Raw genomic sequence first — 14,335 nt, 5'->3', positions numbered from 1 at the left:
ATACTTCGTTGAGGCTTCCCTTGTGTTTAGGGGCGAGTGGGTCGGGGCGGGTGCGGTGTTTGTGTGCGCGCGCTAGGGAGGGAGACAGTCTCCGTGGTGTCGGCGGCCGGATGTGGCATCTTGGATGCCTCGTACCGCCCCCGGAGAGGTGGGAGCACAGCTGTGAGGGGAGAGAGGTGCGCCTCTCTCTCTCTCTCCCCGACTCCTCTTCCCTCTCTCTCTCGCAGCCCGCCCCCTCCCAACCCAGCGTCCCGGTCTCGTTTTCCCTCTTTTCCTCAGCGCCGCGTCTCGCTTTATCCCTGTCTTCCTTCTCCGCAGCCCCGAGCGTCGCCTTGCCCAATATTCACCTTCTTTCGGGAAAAGTGTAGTGTGTGAGTCTGCATACATGCTTCCCCCATGAGGAGTTCCATCTGAAAAGCATATGGGAGCAAATAATGGTTTCCTGAGAGGCTAAAACTGGTAACATGACTCACCTTTAATCGGAAGAGGAGTCTATTGTGAAGTCTTGAGCCTTACTAATCTCTTTTTCAATGTTAACCCTTGTGTTCGGTCTGTATTATCGTAATTTCCAAACTCGATCATTCTTTGATCTGTGGAAATTGTTAATGAAGATGAATAGAGTTGCTATGAAGCGGATATTGAGGTGAACACATTTCCATTTGAGGCAAAAAACCAGGATCATATGAAGTGCTGTGCCGAATGTGTAAGGCTTTAACCTTAGTAAGGAATACGATGATGCAGAAACTGCCAATTCTTCATATTTTCATCATCATCTATCCATTTTTCTGTGAATCGTTATCCGGGGAGATTTTATCCAATTTTCTTATGAAGTAACATGATCGATACGACGTCCGAATGCAGCCAAGTATTTGAAACAGCACATACGTCAACGCTTTCCCTACGTACGATCGCTTTCGTCTAGATCCGGTGAAGGGCTTACAGTATCCTCATCTGACATCTCCTCCGTCTCGGATTTTTATTTCTTATATTCAGGGTCAGTAATATTAGCTCTTGAGCTCTCATGAATGTCCAGCAATTTCGTGCTTTTTTGCGTGATGAAAGTGTTCTATTGATATTTTCCTAAGCCACTAAAGGATTAACCCCTTACGGCTGGTGAAGAGGTAAAATTCCTGTTAAAAAACGGTAAAAGTTGTGGATCATTTCAATTTCTTCGTTCTAATTCTTTCAGTGTAAATCTACCATTTTATGTTTCTTTACTGTTGCATTTTCTTCTTCAATACGAAATTCCGGGTGTTTTCATCTTCAACGTATACGTAAGCCGAACAGTTTCGTCGATATTTTAAGCTGAAAATGCGTTTTCCTGTACTAGAACGGGTATATTCTTGACCAGTCTGTCGCAGCCCGTCATGGGTTCGCACTGACTTACATTCCAGCATCAACGATGGGTCTTTTATTCCGTGAAGTAGTTAAACACGAAATGTAATCTGGATGCGGATAGATCAAACGAGACCAAAATTAACGATGAATCCTCCAGTATGGGGATAGGTATTAGGATTCCGCCGTAACATGGGCAGTTTTAACCACCTCTATATAATTAGAGGTTAATACTCGGTCAATAACGCTTTTAGTTACTCGGTTTTTCCTAAATCAGTTTGCAATCTCAAACAACACCATGAAGCACCCCGAAAGTCAATGAAACAGTAAGGTCGGAAAACCATATTGCTATAAAACCTTATCTATCAATTCTTTATCGGATAATTCACTTTTGTCGACATTTCTGTGGGGAATTAGGGATAACTTCGACGCGACTGACAGAATTGCCACCTTAATCCCGCCCACAAAGTTCCGATGTTGTATGTGTGGCGTTATATAATTTAGTATGCTGAGGTATCGGCTATTAGTTTCAACGCCGAAAGTTTGCTCAATTTCATGAGCATTTCTGGAGCATTTTTGAATATTCATTAACCATCACTTTAGATGCAGGAGTGGATTCTGATGGAGCGTCACGCGATAGTCGGACTTGATGCCTGAATAACGCACTTTTTTGGTGGATTTATTTAAATGCTCTATACCCAATTGCATTCCTAATGTCATCATCGTATTGATCTCGGTACAAATTTTTGTGATTCTTCCCTACTCGGCGTAAGCTCAGGCATGAGAACAGTAGTCGGGTGGGCGCCGGAGTGCATTTATTCTGTAGTCGGCAGCCCACATCTGGCGACCGTACCTCCCCACCCACCGCATGCCTCATACCTGCATCCCCAAAGTTTCCTACCTTAGGGTTGGGCCGCCCCTGCCGCTCTGCTCCCCTCTCCCAACCCTGCTTAACTTCCCTTCGCCCATTACTCGGCCTCATCCTCCCTTCCTTCGGCTCGTGAATCTTTTTCTGCTTCAATCCATCTCCTTCCCCTCCCTCCCGAACCGCCGCTCCCTTTTCCGACCATTCCTTCCCTATTCATTCTTCTCTTAAGTCTGGGGAGAGCCAAGAGGGAGAGAGATTCATCCCGGCCGCTCCGAGTCGATCGCCGACCGTGGTAACTTCCCTTTTCTCCGTACTTAAATGCGCAAGAATTTTTTCGAGGAAGGATCCAATCGGATGGGACGTGTTGCATGCGTACCTAATATTATGCAGAGTTATTAAATCTTTTTATGTTTGTGATTCATAATGCAAAATTGATTTTCGAATACGAAAGTTTGCGAAAAGATCACCTTTTTTGTTGTCCTTCCTTGGTTCGCGTTAGGGGCAATACAGTTGGGTAGTATTTGCATCTGTGTCATCATCCTCTTTGAGTAGTCACAAGTAAATGTAGCAGGCTTTAATTTGATAATTTTAGGTAAACTAGTGCTCGTAAGAGGTTAAAGGGATATTTATGAGGTCGCCAGCCTATATGAATGCACTATATTTTTAAAAATTTTGATTTAACTCGCCGTTAATGATCAATGAAACCTAATGAGGAAACTTTGAACCGTCGAACCCTGACACAGAGATGAAGCTATCCCGGCGACATTTTAGGCAACCGAGAACCGCCAGGTAACCGTCTCTCCTTCATAAGCCAAATAGATTTTCTTTCGCTGAGGAACTAATTAGGTGGTACTAAGTGAATACTCTAACATGAGACAATTTTCCATCTTAAAATTTTTGCCCCTTGTGATTTTATTTTACGCTTGTAAGTACGCCTACTAATAATTATTGTACTGATCAAAAGTTTAGAAATATACTTAATACCGTTGTATTTCTAAATTTGTAACAGCATTTACTTATTTCACAGGTGTTACTTTGACGAGGCACTTTTTTAGTCCCAAGCATTTGCTGGCTCCCCAGTCCCTGCATTGGTTGCACCATAATGGTGCCATGGAATCGTCCTAAACTCCACCAATGACTTCTCACTAGGGTTTTGCCATCGTAGGAAGATTTTTAGGGGTTTAGCTAAAAGCAAATCAACGTCCAACCTGAATGCTAGTAAGAAGACCTTTAGGTGGCTTAACACTGCCAAGATACCTTCCTTTAAATGGCCTCAGTGGAAGTCCCTCCTTACGATTGCCTAACTCTTAGCATCATCTCCTTTCAAAGTTGGATTGCCAGAAGTCCTCAAGCACCACCTCAACTTCAATCCCGCGCCGCTAAGTAAGGGCCCAAAATATAATTAATTATTGTTTACGAATGGACTAGTTGAGATTAAATTGAAGTGATCTCGCATTTGTTTGATGGGATTTTATGGCGATCTTCCTCCACGAGATGTCATGTTTTTACATGCTCTCCTGAGTAAGAGAAGGCCGAAAGAATGCATTGAAGGGAATGATTGCCTCATGGCCTCAGTCTTATCTTCGCATCTTTTTCTGGTTGATGCCTTGCACTTCCTCCTGTTTCTCCTGTCTACACTCCGAAAAGTCTTAATCCTTCCTTCACCGCCTCCGTCATGGGTCAAAACCCATCCCAGTGAGGTAGATTAAACCCTCTCATTGTTGCATGACTATGCATTTGTTATAATAGTCTCGATTGTGTGGAATAAATGGTCATTCTCTCGGAAGATATGAGACAGGGATGGTTAACTTTCCATGCTGATCAGCTTGAAAAATATATTTAGCCGATATGAATTGCAGGATGGGCAAGCAGTAAATTAGATTTGATGCAATATTTGCAAATTTACATCTACATAATACCCCGTAAGCCGCCGCAAGGGCGTGTGGTGTAGGGTGTTAGGTCACAACCCGTAAAGAGGAACAATACCACATGCAAAATCAACAGCATGAAAAACTACACCCACAGCGGCGTACACGCTCATGCAAAAATCCCTTCATTCAACACGCATTCAAACACACACACCATAAACCAACAAACAACTGCACCCTCTGACTAATCAAATGACTCTGTACCCTTTCGGGCAGAAATTGATTTCTAGTAGATCTTCCAGTTTTTTTACTTTCATGGGGATTTCTCTATAATGCGTCTTAGCGTCTCCTCTAAACTTGAGATTTGTTAAGCATTGTTCGAGAAATCGCGTAATGGCAGCGAGCGCTCAAAACCTCTCTCAAGTTTTACCGAAACACTAAAAGCTTAATTGGTCTTGATGTCTAGTTGGATATTGTATCGGTTTCTCTTTCTCTTAATGAGAATTCCGAGAACTTAATGTGGTTGATGTTGATGCGTAGATTTCATCCATCCCAAATGGAAGTGAAATAGAATTTTCAGAGCACATCAATGCTGAATGGAAGCGCTCCACGGGATAAGGAAATTTATTTTCATCTTGTTTCACTACTTTGTCTTTGCCGATTTCTTTTATTTCTAAAATTTTTCATTCAGTTGACATTTTTTGTTAACCCGGACAAAGTCAAGAATGAACCGATTACGGACTATAACTGGCCAACTTCAGTGCGAATGTGTTGGTTTGGTTATTATTTTTAATTTTCGGAAAATCGATGTGCAGAATTTTTGAGGAATGCTTTTAATGAGGAAGGATAAGGTCGGAGTAATGTGGCAGTCTGGGTTCATTGGTTTCTATCCTGTAAGTGCTGCTTCATGTTTAGAGCTGTGAATGGGTCCCATTCGTTTGGCCTATTCTTGTCGATTACGTCGTCGTTCAGCTGTTCATTTGATCTCCGCCTTATCCTCCTCGTGTTCGCATGTCCTGCAGAACCTACTCCCGCTCCTCCCCTCACCCCGCTCCTCTCTTTTATGTATATGGTCGCCCTCATTCGCTTGTTCGCAGGGTCTTTCCTCACATCCAATCTATCGGGGGTTGGGGTGTTGGAAGGAAAAAAATGGAAAAAAGGCAGAAGTTTCAAAAAGTGTGCAAGATCAAAATGATGGTCTCCCGTGTAAAATTTCATAGGCTGTGAAATTGCTTCTTTCGACCCTTCTAAGATTAATAATTATTATGATTATTGTTATGAGCACGATCGCGGAGTTACATCTAGGGGCGTAATTGGTAACTTGTTCTAAAAAGCAGTCCCTGCCGACATGTATGCCGTCATCGGAAGGACCAGCTGTTACGAGCGAAACGTTTCAAAACATTCTCGACGGCGTAGTCTGTGCCGAAAGCTCACACTCGACGACATTACCGGTTTCCTCGTCCCTTTCGGGGTTTTTTTTTTACTCCCCCCCACCCCACCGTCCCTTGCACCATCCCGTTCCCCTTCCCATCACTACTCCCCCTATTTACCCTCTCCTCTCATTTCCCACCTCTGCACCCGCTCTCCCCTGCCCGGTTCGTCTTTTTCCCTTTCCCTTCAGCCCCTTCCTTCCATCCCCCTCTCGTACCCTGAGTCCACTCCCTTCTCTCCTCCCCTTATCCTCTTCCCCTCTCCCATTTTTGTCTTCACTCCCGCCTCCCTTATCCTCCATATTCTCTTCTCAACTTCTTAAGCTCCCTCCCCCCCTCTTCCCATTCTGGAGCCTCCACCTTGCTCATCACAGCCCCTCAATCCGGCGTAATACTTCTCTCTCTCCCCCTCCCCTTCTCTCCAGGACGGTCTTCCTCATCTTGGAAGCCCTTCCTCCGGGCTTCCCCATCCCCAAACCCCGACTTGGATCACCTCTTCCAAGTTTTTCTTCTATATGAACTCGCTCCCGCATCAGATAGTCTTCCTCGGCCTCTCATCTCCCTCCTCTCTCTCACTCTCTCAGTCTTCTCTCTCGCCATCCTACTCTCTTCCTTCCCTCACTCTCGGATCCACCCGCCATGCTCATTTTGTCCGTAGGCCACTGCCCCTACTCACCTCGTTAAAAAGTTTTCGGCCAGAGAGGAGGCAAGGAGAGGGGGAGGGAGGTTGGATGGTTGCTCGTTCTCCTCCGCCCTGTGCCGTCGCAGAAGGGCGAAAGGTTCTCCGGTCCGTGTCGGGGTCTTTTCTCTCTCTCTCTCACTCCCTTTCCTCCTCCCACACGTTAGCGGGAGCAGCTTTCTCCCTCCTTTGCCTCTCCACACCCCTCCGAGAAAGAGATGTAGGATGGGGGGGGGGTCTTTAATCGATATCATTCAACCCCCACCTCTTCTACGGTCTGTCAACCGACCCCGACCCAAGCCATCAGGGGTGCCCCAAACGAAAGAGCTCCTACCCCAACTTCAACTTCTTTTGCTTGCGTGATACCTGAGGAAGCCATCAGTGAAGGGATACAGAATAATCCTTCATCAGAGGTTCGGAAGCCCCTTCAGTTTCTGTACCCTAACCCTTTGGAACCGTGAGATTTAGTAGGCCGAATCTATTCTTACGTGAGAGTTGACAAGATCTGTTTTTCTCCGACATTCTTACGTAATTTTACTTTCCTTGCGGAAGTGGAAATCTTTGAGAGGGTAGGTTAAGTTTTTTTTACTGGGTGTGGGTTTTAGTATCTTCTCATGAGGTGGGCCTATTTTCAATGTATTATTGGCGGCGTTCCTCTATTTGTGAATTACAAATAAATAAAAAACTATCAAGAACTAGAAGGCAATCGCGACGATGTAACTTATTATTATCGATTCATAAGGTTTTTATGGATTCTCCACTGTGGTGAACATTCCATTATTATTTTGTCATGTTGATGGCAGCTCTCATGCATATTTTATCCGTCTCGTTTTGGATTGGTAAAACGTGGTCATATTTACGATTAGCGATTTGCTTTGCACTACTCAGTTTTTTATGTGAATCATTCGCCGATGGAGTTTTAACTAAAGCTTTCCCATCTATTATCCGTTACGAGTAATACATATTTTTTTAGTATTGATTTCAAAATATCTAGAGCTATGTTTATTTTATGATCAAAGTAGTGTATCATTTGAGGAAGTTTGATTCGGGGGGGGGGGGGGGCCTTCTGTATGGTTAATTGAAAGGCCAACTTTCCAAAAGCCATACAGGAGCTCTTAAGCACTCATTGTCATAATTTCATCTCCAATTGCGAACTAATTCTTTTAGGAATGTCTGAATTCCTTTCACAGTTTACCGATTAAAAAATATATATTTATATTGCATATGTATAAGATCTTTTTAGTATTTTGAAGCATAATGAAGGTAAACTTATTGCATGCCTTGCGCTATTTTATAATTATTTATTAAGACGTTAAAACAAACTTCCTTGACTGATTGTTCGTTTAGCGATGGTCGCTGAAAGGCTGGTGACCGTTGATTTAATTGTAGTGTAGCTGGTTTAGCCAGAATCCGATTTACCCAATTGTTACCGGTATTTCTGTCTCTTTCTCGTGGCATGGTTTCCCTCACTTAACGATTCTTAAGCATCTCTAGCTCCCCTACTCAGCTGGCCCCCCCATCACTGTTTCCGCTAGGGGTAACTAATTAACAGATGTCCCTGTAAGATGCAGTTTCGGTAGTTAGGTAATTCGCCGTTTCATTCCGCCTCTCCCTTCCCCCCTTCCCCATTCTCTAAGGTTTTAGCCGCTACTCAAAGCTTATTACCATTGACATGCCCAAGCTCCCAAAAATCTCGCCTCTATTTACCAATAAATAAATATGTATTTTTTCCGTAAAATATTTTCTGTGCCTGTTTGAGAGACAGTATATATAAGTTCATGCACTGAGTCATTGATAAATAACTACACAGACTATCTTATGTTCGATCGGTGATTAATTATGTATGTAATTGTTTGAATATCATTGTTACTGCTGAATTAGTGGAATTTTAGATGAACTTCAAGCTTATGTGTGTGGATTAAATAGGAGTGTCTTTATTCCCACTGTTTTAAGTTTTAATGTTACAATTTTAAAGTAACACTATCCCCCCGTTTCAATGAACTTCTTTGAGGGAAGTTCGCCGTCGCGGAAAAACCATTGCATTGTTATGCGTTCTGTATAATTTTCATCCACTGGACGTGTTATCGCAAACAAATGATACTGCACGAAATTCAATATTGATTATTGCTGCCATGCCTTTTATGTATTTGATTGATTTCCATGTGTATGAATAAAACGATTAAAATTAATGCATATTTTTACCAATGACGTTGTTTATGATGTTCATATTTTCTCCCTTGCAGTTGGTTGATACTGAAAATACGCAGCGAGAGGATATTGATTTTATTTTTTGAGACTGAAGACTTAGAAGAAACTATCGCTGGAGCTCGAGTGGAAGAAATAGGCTCCAGAGACACTTTGAAATCGGAACTCGGAGCTGGCCGAGGTAAGAAATGTTGACTCGTTTATTTTCACGTGTAGCAGGTTTCCTATTTTGAAGAATTTTTATTAGTACTTAGACTCGAGAAAAAGACCTTGCTTCTTAAAACGCCGATAAAAGTTTCACGTAAAGACTACCTTTTTTACTGACAACTCCATCGAAATCCTTCCGCTCATTTATGGTAGCAAATTCGATGTTTTCAGGTTCTACTTTGTGAAAATTTATGACAGCTCCATAAGTAAACTTCGTATTAAAAAAAACTGTATTACACTTCTGCCGGTTTCGATGCATTGGCGATATCATCAGGTATTAATATAATCACGCAATACTTGATCATGTGGCCTATGCACAGAAACCGGTATATAGTGTAATGCAATTTTTTTTAAATGTACAGTTTATTTACTCAGTGATTTATAGTCACGTTTCGTGATCCCGCTGTAATAGTTAGTCTTTTTTCAAAAATTTACATGCTATATCGTTGCATTACGAATTTCTCAATGGAATGAATCGTGTTCCTTAATATTTCTTACGACCCCAAGAAGAATGATGTTTTTCGTGATAATCACTTAAAAATGATTATTTTTGTTATTTCCATGTACAACCAAATTATTATGAAAAGATTGGCCAGAATATGATACTCTCAGTTCGGGGAAAAAAGCATAGCGGTGTTGCTATTAGCAATTTTCTTAGCGGAGAGAATGGCATTTGTTTCCGGAGCAGCGTTTGTCAGACGCTGCCCCGGTGTGATATTTTTTCCCGTCACATTCGCAGTTTTTCCTTTACGAGGGGAATAAAAAGTTTTTTTTTCGAGGGAGAGATGCAGCGAGATGAGCACGTCTCGAGCGAGATCTCCTCCTCCTTGCCTTGGTCCTCGCGGTCCAGCCTCTCCTCCGCGGTTGGACTCCTCACAAGTCGGAGTGAGCAATGATGATTCACAGTGGCGTCCCCCTGAGCAGTCATCCCCGCGTCGACGCCTGGCTGGCACACGCCGTCTTTCTCTCTCTCAACCCCCCCCCCATGGCCTTCTCTCCCCCTTTTTTCCTCCCCTTTTCATATCCACCCCCACCCGGTTTCCTTCTCTTTGCCGGCCAGATCGATGGATCGATATTGTCTGGCTTGCCCTCGAACAGCGGGGAGAGTTGGGTTGGTTGGTTCGTTGGGGTTGGTTTGAGAGGGGGGGAAGGCGCGAGGCTGGTCTCGAGGAAGAGCGAGTGTGGAGGGTGAGAGGGGTGCCGGCGAGAGAGAGGCAGAATGGGGGGTCCGGAGGAGGAAATAGTGGGGAATAGTGAGAGGGAGGGAGGAAGGGGAGCAGCAGCAGCAGCAAGCAACCAGAGGCCCTTGAAAGCGCATTGAAAGTGAAATGACGGTGGGGAGCGGTTGAGTGTGGAAGAGAGGAGGGGGGTGTAGGGGCGGCGGGGTTGAGTCGGGAGGGGAGTGAATAAGTGAGCGTGGTGTAGGGGTGGTTGGACGTCGGGGGAGCGGGAAGAGAGGCGGCGCTGCTGCGCTTCGGCCGGGTGGGGTGGAAAAAAGCAGCGGTGAGCGTCGAAAAGGGGGAGGGGGGTAGGGGGACGCCGTAGAATTATGCAGATTGCACGCGTTTCACTTTCCCCTCCCTCACTCCGTTGGTCTCATTTTTCGGCAGGGCGCATGCGACGTGACTATCCTCTCCCCTCCGCCCCTACCACCGAAAACATTAATGACGCCCGGATTAATAGGTTTCTTCCTTTCTCTCTCTCTCTCTCTCCCCCTGCAATGTTTGTCTCGGGAGTTTTATTTTTTATCGGAGGGGTGTTATTTTATTTCCATTTCACTCCGCGCACGGGAGGAGCAGGATGGGGAAGCAGTCGCTCGGTAGACGCGAGCGTAGACGAACGTTTTTTTTTATTTTTTAAACGTCGCAGCCAACTTTTCAATCGGTTTGCCCTTCATGGGGATAGCGTTGCCCTCTCTCTATCTCTCCGTCCCGCGCCCGTGCTCCCGAATTTTCTACCGTCGCGATTTTTGCCTCCTCAATAGCCGTTTGGTTTCCAACGCTGTTTTATTTTGACCTCAACTCCCTCCCGATTGCCCGGACGACAGAATGCATAAATGTTTGATATGATCGTGGAGAGTCACGTGCATTGTGTTGCTTGCGTCTTTCTCCTTTTGTTGGCTGCCGTATTCGCGGGCAATTATGACTTTCGTTCGTTTTGATGGGGCTTCCCTTTTCTTTTCCCTTAAGCGGTTGGTATGCGCCGGAAACTAGTTATTTTTTTGCCCTTAGCATTTTTTCGTCTCCCACGCATGGGAGGGAAACTTATGCATCGTTGCGCCGCGGCTCGTGAACCCGTCGAAATTCGGAGCACCGTTGCAATTTTCGAAGAACCGAAACGAGGTTGTCGTTTGTTAGAAATGTGTGTTGTTTCTGAAAGCGCTCACGAGACGATCGATGCCCGGTGCCCCCTAATCCTTGAGTGCGGTGAATTCAAGTCTCGATTACGTTTCTTATCCCTGAGAAAACGATCCTGGTATTCCTGGCTGCAGCTCACGAGTTTCGGTGGTTGGGCAAGCATCTCCAGCAGCGCTCTCTCTCCCTCCGCCCCACGGCTCTTGTCATCGTTTCGTCTCCCCCTTCGAAGCGAGGAAAGGGTTGTTCTCGGCGTGGGTGAGGCGCATACAATTGCAACGCAGCCCCCCTCATGCCTCGTCCGTCCCTCCCCCACCGTTTCACGTACTTCTCTGCCCTTTTCCTTTCCCCCTTCACCGCCCTCTTCGGCCCCTCTGCCTCCTCCCCGTCGCTCCCCTCTTCCTCTAAATCCCTTGCTCGGTGTTCGCGCTCAAGGATCCCGGGACTCTCTCGTCCTCCCCGGCCCCAGTTGTGCCCCTTCCCCATTGCCGACTCCCCTCCTCAAATTCTTCTCGACCCCCCATCCCCTTTTCCGTCGCCCCCGAAGCTCATCCCCCTTCCCCTCCTTTTTACCACCACTCCCCCTCCCTTTTCCAGGCAAGCCTCTCGCTCCCCTCCGTCCCAAGATGGATGGATGCATTGGGAGGGACGTGAGTGAGGAATGGGGTGGCGTTCGGTAGGGTATGGTTCGGTCGGGCGTCGTTTTCGGTCCCTGGGAAGGTTTTGTGCCCTCGTAGGTCGACCGGGAGAGGGGTTTGGGCCGAGATGGTTAGTGGCAGGGGTTGCGGCGTGGGGGCGGTGATGGTTCTCTCCACCCTCCTCCTGGTCCTCTCCCCCCTATGCCCCTTCCTCCTCCAGTTCTTGAAGGGGGTTGCTGGCGGTGGCGTCTGGGGTATTTTCCCCCATCTCTTCATCCCTAGCCTTCCCCTCTTTTTTCCCTCCTGGCCCGAAAGAGGGGTTTTTGGAATGGCAGAGGGCTTCTTCCGAGTCTCCCAACATCCACTCCCGGCTCCTCCCACACCAGATTCTTGCCCTACCCCAACGCCGTCCATGGAAGACTAGAGTTAGCCCTGGAATATTTTGGAGGGTGTGGGCACCATGGGTTGTTTGTCCCTCTTCCCTTTCCTGCGTTCTGTCAGGGCCGGGGAGGGGCAAACGAACCCTCCCTCTCGAGAGCCCACCGTAGTTTTGTGCTTGATTTTTGGTGAGTTCCGGCGAGAAGTGGGAGATTTTGGATGGATGGTCTTTGGGGCATTTTTAAAAGGCCTCACGGAGCAAGGTTCCCCCCTTATCCTGTTTCTTTTGGGATAACAGTACATTCCACACACAGCGGATGTGAAGGTGACACTTCCTTGAAGCAATGGGTTCGTGGAGATGGGTGTAGTCTCGAATGTGCATTTCGAAGGCAGAGACTGGCTACTTTCTGTTTTAATCCACGTGCTAACTATATTTCTTTCGTCTACATATACTCAGTTCTTTACAAGCCTCAGTAAGAGAGTGTGGAGAATTATTAGCAGTGGCCTACCGGGTTAAGGTTGCTTTAACCCGGTAGGCTACCCCATATTATATTGATGGATCCCTGCACTACGTATACCCTGACTTAGGTGACAGAATTTCACGTAAATCCTATTGTGTATTGCAATAACTCATTCCCTAGCTCTGCATATTTTCTATTTCCTTTAGGTTCATCCAAAATGTCTGCTCTTTTTCCCACCTCTACATCGCTTTATCAGCATTCTTCCCTCTATTGTCACCTTCAGCATCCAAGAATCTCTCAGAATCTCCTGCCTGTTAGAAATGTATCCCAGTAGCCGTCCGTCTCTCTACAAAAATGCCTGGGATTCATCATTTTAACCACCTAAAAATATTTGAGTGATTAATACCTTTTTTTTACTGATATTAATGCCAATTGAAATATGAATAAATTGTGAATTCACCTCAAACCGTTTATTGTTCATCTCATAGTATTACCTCGTTGTTTGAGGCCATTTTACATTTGTCACTTCCAAAATTACCTGGGCGTATATTTTGCTCCAATATTTCTTGGCTTTGGAAAAAGGTGCATAATTGATGCTGTGGCATTGGCGAAAACAACCGCATGGTTTCGTTTGTTATCTCTTCGTATGTAACACACAAAAACCTCCGAACTTGCGGCTGTTGGCAAAACGTTCACTGAGTTCATTGACGCCCTAAAAACTAGTTGTTCGCCAGTTACCACTATGTTGTCTATGTAAATATAGTCATTCTGCCGCTGCTAGTATTTCCTCTTTGGGGATAATCTCTAGCTATAAAGGCTTCATCCTCAATGTAATGAAAGCAAATCCAAAGAGATGGCTTCTGTATGCTCTTTTTGCTAGCTTTCGCTTTTCAACTCGCCTTGACCATATTAGAGATTATTACGTGATGTTTTACGTTCATGTCCGAGCTTTTTTTTTCAAGCCTAGGCTTCTATGGTCTTTCTAGAGTCGCCATGTCAAAGAAACACTTTCTCTGCGTTTACGAGCCCCTAAATTGACGTCTCTTTTAGGAGGTCCTCCATCAATACTCTCCACCAAAGAATTGAGGAAGTGTGGCTTTTTGATCGAATCTTCCTGGCGTTTTTGTGACCTTTATCGTTACTAGTGAAAGTCTCAATTTTGAGGCACGCGTCTTTTCACCGCGACAATATTGCAAGGAGAAAGTGACCATGAAGTAGTTACATCGAAGACGATTAACCCAAGTTATGACTTTGGTACAAATTAACCGACTTCCAAATACTTTTCGCCATGGGCGCTAGAGCGATCTCCTCCCATACTAGGGGTCGAACTTACATTTACCTCTTTTAGGGTGAAATTGCATGGAAAACGGCTTCATAAACTTTATTTCCGTAATGAAGCCCCCAAAGTTTACGATTCACCCGTTTAAATGAAGATGGCCAAGAAATATTTTGCTACCGAAGGAATTATATTTTGTTTAGAAAATTGACAATAATTCAACGGCCAGTGCCTGCTCAATGCTCGTAGTATTCTAAAACTACTTGCTTTTGGAGCCAAAGGTAAAAATAAAATCTAGTTGTCACGACCAGTTCACCCATATTTAGTTATCTACAAGTATTGTGAAATGCATACAGTTGACTGGTAAACTTTCCAGTCGACAGGAACGTTGCCGTTTTATCTCCAAAAGGAGTAAATTATTCAATAATATCCATCTTCATGGTACCCCTCCCAATTTAATGCTTTGCTCCCCACCTTCATTCTCGTCATCAATTAATCTCCAATTCAAATTCAAGTTAGGGGCCTGATGCAAGCTAGGGTGACTGAAGCATCACCGATTCCTTAAACTCTTGCCTGTGCCCCCAAATGTCTTGTGGGGTCTCCCCAAAATGTTCCCACCTGTCCGGAGTACGTACT

The 14,335-nt window shown here is 45.2% G+C and overlaps 1 protein-coding gene across 1 annotated transcript in view; it reads left to right on the top strand.

The window, feature by feature from the left end:
• Window positions 1-14,335, top strand: part of brat (brain tumor) — a 121,696-nt gene that overhangs the window by 50,826 nt on the left and 56,535 nt on the right. Inside the window, exon 3 of the mRNA XM_071596854.1 lies at window positions 8,424-8,566. The gene's annotated coding sequence lies outside the window, so the exon portion shown is untranslated. The remainder of the gene's footprint in view (window positions 1-8,423; window positions 8,567-14,335) is intronic.

The sequence above is a fragment of the Hetaerina americana genome, unplaced genomic scaffold (genome assembly GCF_022747635.1).
Source record: "Hetaerina americana unplaced genomic scaffold, ioHetAmer1.1.p SCAF_8, whole genome shotgun sequence".
In the NCBI taxonomy this organism is placed as follows: Eukaryota; Metazoa; Arthropoda; class Insecta; order Odonata; family Calopterygidae; genus Hetaerina; species Hetaerina americana.
The sequence above is the reverse complement of the archived record's forward strand: the minus strand, read 5'-3'. Positions and strand labels throughout refer to the sequence as shown.